Below are 6,000 nucleotides of genomic sequence, written 5' to 3'. Positions count from 1 at the left end.
GAATGATCGCATCCACGCGCAACTGCTTCCACATTATTCCAGATTGTTGTAGTTGTTTTGGTGGCTTATCTCGATCGCTCCTTGCCAGTTTTAAATCCAACGCGGCCGAGAGCGGCACGCATTTCTGTTCAACGACCGCCAAGCCAACGCGTTGCTACCGCCGCCACCTAGCTGTTCATTTCTTTGTGGGCTCAAGTCCACCCGCTTAAGACTGAATTTAATGGCAATCTCCTCGTGCATTGTCCACCGCATTATGGCCAACACGTGACAACATTACCTTTGGTCGGCGGACCTAGCGAGAGCACTCCGTCCCATGCGACGGCCTGCGCCTTATTTCTTCCAACACTATACTCCAGGCTCGAAGGAGCGACTGTCTAGATAGAATCGCTGCGAAGAGTTTTTATGGCCAACGTTAGGATGGTCGATGACTCGGGAAGCATGGCAAAATGCAAAGTGAGTAAAATAAAGTTTTATCCAAGTGGGACCGGACATTACGGGACAGGGAAACTTATTATAGCGTTGCCTTTGAAGCTCAATTTGGTCCCCCGTGTGTGCTGAAGTGATCCGAATGGATATTTATATGAATGGGGCAATTTCTTAGCAGCCGTAAGCAAGAATGAGGTTGATAAGCGTTTTATATGTCAGCAATTTGGTATCCTTCGGCGCCTTGCGCAATGTACGATGGAGGTACCTGAGACTTTTAAAAACTTTGTTACATATGATATTAATATAGTTCGTCCATGACATATATTTAAAAAAAATGACGACCGAGGTATTCAAATGCTGTTAGTCTTGATAAATCCTGACCGTGAAAACTGTTCATGAAAAGTGAAGGAGATGGTCGTCTAGAAAAGGACATGGACACTGTTTTAGAGAAATTAATGCTCATTTGCCGTTCCTTACACCAAATACGAAATTAGCAAATGAGTCATTAAGCAATTTATGGTCGAGTGGTGTGTTAATGCTATGACACAGGAGGCAGTCGTCAGCGTAAAGACGAATTTTAACCAACACGCTACATGTCAGATCATTAATATGAAGCAAGAAAAGAAGCAGGCCTAAGACAGAACCTTGTGGAATGCGGATGAAACACAAACCGGGGGGGGGGGGGGGGGAGGGGGGGGGAGATGAATTGAAGTGTACCAACTATGAACGCTGGGTTAGGAAGCTGGATATCCAACCCACCAGGGAAGGGGTTATTAAGAACATAATCAATCAAGTTTGTGGAGGAGCATTGGATGTGGGACGGTGTCGAAACTTGTACGCGTCTGCAGCCACGTCTAGAGTTTAAACGCAAGTTTCGGAATGGAAAGGATCCTGAGAAACCACGCTGTCGGATATAAACGCCTTCGGTTAATCAGCGACCGCTTTCTGAAGCATAAATTACCATCTGCGACGAACCAATACTGATCGAATACGTTAAGAATCTCGTCTGCTTGATATCGTCGAATAGAAATGAAGCGAGTTTCACCGTAGGATCTATAATATACCGGATGTTTCAGCGAACACTTTGAAAAAAATTTAAAAATAGGCTTTTTAGGGTGAAAATATGGCTTTTTGGCATAGTATTACCGGTGTTGGCAGATGTCAGAAAACCAGTGAAACTTCTTTAGTAAGTTGGTTAACTAATTTTTAATAATTACCTTTTCAACTAGTAAGTTAAACGCCTAGTTCTGTAGCCGGTCGTTAGCAATAGCCATATCGCTTTTCAAAATTACGAAAACACGATTGTCATTGGCGCTGCAGCTCAAAAAATTTGCTTTTTTCGACTAGTTACGTGCACTGGAGCGGTTGCTTTGCCTGCATGGTTGCGAAAGCGCATGCATTGTCGCAGGATGCAGCCATATATATATAAAGGGAGCCAACAGTCACCGAAACCAAGGTGCATAGGGGAATGTTTAATTTTTTTTAATGTGTAGTGCTGACTAGTTGCTCGGCTCTTCTGGGTGAGATGCTTGGGAAAAGGGTCTTGACCACAGTTGCTCTGACGGACCAGCGATAAGTTCCGCCGTCAAGATCGTTAAATCCGCCTCGTGCGGTAGAAGCCCATTTACGGCACTTTTCTATTTTTTTTTCTCACGAAGACCCTGAGCCGAGAAGCCGGACTTTGGAGTGAGCTCTTCAAGTGTACTCGTCACTTGGGAACTATTCAAGTGTGTTCTTCACTTGTTTCTACCTGTTAGCAGGATGAGTTGTTCGAAACTGGGTTTGCGCCCGAAGGGGCACAGCGGGGTTTGCGGAGCCTCCTCCAAGCACACACCCCTGAAGAAGCCGGGCGCCGGGCCGGGGGTGGCTTGTACCCATCTTTACCGGTGAGTGTCCGGCGGTGGGTTTCGAACCAACCACCTCCCGTAGCCGAGATATATATATATATATATATATATATATATATATATATATATATATATATATATATATATATATATATATATATATATATATATATATATATATATATATGGCTGCATCCTGCGAAACGAAAAAGCCAAATTTTGTCAAGCCGCAGCGCCAACAATAATCGTGTTTTCGGAATTTTGAAAAGCGATATGGCTATTGCTAACGACCGGCTAACGAGGGTCTCGGTTCTGGCAGTCTTGTTGCCATAGGTAGCATAAGAGTGCTCTCGCACAGTTTCCGCCCTCGCCGTTAGATGACGTTCTACGTCACACTCGCGGTATTACAGGACGTGCTACGTCCACCGCTATGGACGAGGATGGCGCTGGTGAACACTCTCAAGGTTCGCTCACACGCAAAACATAAATGCCCACGAAAGCAGCAGACTGGACAGCCGTCACCGTAGCTCAGTTGGTAGAGCACCGGATGCGATATTCGGAGGTAGTGGGTTCACATCCCACCGACGGGATGTGAACAACCATGCCGCCGGTGGGATCCGAACCCACGACCTCCAAATATCGCGTCCGGTGCTCTACCAACTGAGGTACGGCGACGGCTGTCCAATCTGCTGCTTTCGTGGGTATTTATGCTTGGCGCGTAAGCGAACCTTGAGAGTGTTCACCAGCGCCACCCTCGTCCATAGCGGTGGACGTAGCACGTCCTGTAATACTGCAAGTGTGACGTAGAACGTCTTCTAACGGAGAGGGCGGAAACTGTGCGAGAGCCCTCTTATGCTACCTATGGCATCAAGACTGCCAGAACCGAGACCCCCGTTAAGCTATTAGCAGACAAGGCAAATGAAATGAGGGGCTCGTTTGACAAACATATTAAGGAAGCCAACAGTCACCGAAACCAAGGTGCAAGGGGAATGTTTCTATTTTTTTTACATTTGTAATGCCAATCAATTGGTTTTAAAGAAGATCACTTATAATGCAGCAGAAAAAACAACCATGCCGCCGGTGGGATCCGAACCCACGACCTCCGAATATCACGTCCGGTGCTCTACCAACTGAGCTACGGCGACGGCTGTCTAATCTCCTGCTATATATATATGTGTGTGTGTGTGTGTGTGTGTGTGTGTGTGTGTGTGTGTGTGTGTGTGTGTGTGTGTGTGCATACGTGAAGGATGCCAGCAGTCACCGAAACCAAGGTGCATAGGGGAATATTTCTTTTTTTTTTTAATTTGTGGTTGTGCTGAGTCCTGTTCGAATTTCCAGCCCAGGCGCCGGCTCTCTGCAAACACTGGACTCCTCTCCTCTTCGCTCTTTTTCTACCTTCTCCCCATGTGCCTTCACTCTCGCCTGCGTGCTTTCTCCCTCTTAAGAGCTCCCCCTCCCCCCCCCCCCCGGAGTTTCATGTTACGTGACTCGTGACTCTTGCGTTCTTTCAACCGCGCTGCACGACTGTGGCAGCACCGCGTTTTTACAAGTTTGTAAATGCCTGGATAAAATTTTCATTTTCCGGCTGTTTACGACCTGTTAACTATCTGCGGAGTGGCCGCAGCCCCAACGCGTGCCACGAAATGAGAATAGTAAAATCGTGATGAACGTCGAGTCTGTGCCTCACACGCTTTTCGAGAGCACCTAGCTTTCAGCGGCTCCGCTGTCTGGCTCCGCTCTTCAGAATTTCCGTTTTCGCATCGCAGCCATGGACGACATGCCTCGCAAAACGGCAAGTCGCCCGCTGCTCAGGTGAGTCCGGACCATCACATTTCGCATGCGCTGAGAAAATGGAAAGCTCTGTGCAGTCACGGCATTCGTCGCGCTCAGCTCGTTCGGAGCGTTCGGACGGCTCGACAACGCCAAGCATACTCACCGCCAGAGCAAGAGCGGAGGCCGCCGCGGTGCGAGTACATGCTTCTCTTACGAAGAAAGAAGCCGCGGTGAAACTGTAAATAGCCAAACTCGAAGAACAAGACAAAAATGTGGCTGCCGAAATCGAGCGCAAGAAAGTCGAGCTGAACACTTCGTTACAAGTGATGCAGTTGGCAAGAGAAGCGGCCGCCGCGGAAGCACAAGCAGAGATCCTGGAGGCTGGCGTAGATCAGCACGTCGCGGAGCATCACATCTGTCGGACTGTCTCCGAGGCATCCGAACACCGCTCTCAACTTACCTTTTACAACGTGCTTGACCAGGCTCAGGTGCGCATCGGCCCGCACCAGCAATCGCAGCAGCATGAGAGCGGAGAGCATGACGTCTTTCAGACCGTCGATGAAGCACCCGAAGACCACGCTCCATACACACCAAGCGCTCGCAACCAAGGCTTCGCGCAGAACATTGCTCGTCAGCAGGGAGATGAAGCAAATTCCCCCGAACTGACCCCAATGGCAAAGTATCCGATTCGACGCGACCTTGTGGGTACCTCACTTACGAAGTTCGACGACTGCCATGAAAACTATACCGGTCGTGGAAATCTACGTTTAAGGGAATGACACGGACTCTCGAAGTCACGGCAAGAGAAGAACTTGACCTTCTGGTGAAATGGCTTGGGACCGAGTCATCAGGCTATGCAAAGCGGCTGCGTTCCGTGCACTTCGACAGCCCCGAGGCCGGGTTAAAGGTAGTCTGGGAAAGACTTGAGGAATGCTATGGTCGCCCGGAAATTATAGAAGAGACCGTCTTCAGGAGAATTTCAAATTTCCCCAGACTGTCCGACGAAGACACCCAGAAACTGAGAGAGCTGGGAGACCTGCTTCTTGAAGTTGAGGCTGCAAAATGTGGCCCTCACCTGACTAGGCTTTCTTATCTGGACGCCGCAAGAGGGGTAAATCCCATTGTAGAAAAGCTTCCCCACCGCTTGCAAGACATGTGGATCGCGAAAGGCTCGAAGTACAAACAAAATCATCGGTCGCCTTTCCCCCTTTCTCGTTCTTGTCCAGCTTTAACAGGGACCAAGGGAAAACAAGAAACGATCCTAGCTTCAAACTGGACTCTGCAGGTAGCACCCCTTCAAGGCTACCAAGAGCAGACAGATGAGCAATGAATGACAGCACGAAAAGAACGCTTATCTCAGTGCAACTGACGGACGTGGAGGCAAGCTCCGATAATTCGCCCTCAAACGCACCAAAGAAGTGGCATGATACAACCAAGTATTCTCCTCTGCACAGGAAGCCTCACCCCCTCCGGAAGGGCCGCGCCTTCAGAGATAAACCGCTGGATGAACGAAAACCTCTGCTGAAAAATTATGGGATATGCTTGCTTCAGGTGCTTCGCTTCAACAGACCACTTTGCAAGAGACTGAAAAACAGTTCTCAAATGCGACGATTGTGGTAGTGATAGGCATGCCACAGCACTTAATGCCGGAAATGTAAGCCATATGTCTCCTGTAGCTCATAACGACTCTGAAGATGCAGGTCTAGACCAAGATCCTGCACTTGAAGTGTCATATAAATGTACAGAGGTCTGCGGTCAAAGCAGCGGTAGCAAATCCTGCTATAAGATCTGCTTGGTGAAAGTCAGTCATCCGACTCAGCCTAACAACACTGAAAAAATGTATGCCATCTTAGACGATCAGAGCAACAGGTCCCTTGCAAGAACAGAGTTCTACGACATTTTCGGGCTCAATGGCGACAGTTCTTCCTACACAATAAGGGCATGTGCTGGAACT

At 48.5% G+C, this 6,000-nt stretch overlaps 1 long non-coding RNA gene and 1 other non-coding gene across 3 annotated transcripts in view; one reads left to right on the top strand and one right to left on the bottom strand.

Annotated features, from left to right (window-relative positions):
* The window catches only part of LOC144114188 (uncharacterized), a 139,093-nt gene that overhangs the window by 111,091 nt on the left and 22,002 nt on the right, over window positions 1-6,000 (top strand). The window lies entirely within an intron of this gene.
* Window positions 3,346-3,418, bottom strand: TRNAS-UGA (transfer RNA serine (anticodon UGA)). The gene has a single exon. It is a non-coding gene; the product is annotated as a tRNA-Ser (tRNA).

The sequence above is a fragment of the Amblyomma americanum genome, chromosome 1 (genome assembly GCF_052857255.1).
Source record: "Amblyomma americanum isolate KBUSLIRL-KWMA chromosome 1, ASM5285725v1, whole genome shotgun sequence".
In the NCBI taxonomy this organism is placed as follows: Eukaryota; Metazoa; Arthropoda; class Arachnida; order Ixodida; family Ixodidae; genus Amblyomma; species Amblyomma americanum.
This window is presented reverse-complemented; position numbering and strand designations above follow the sequence as displayed.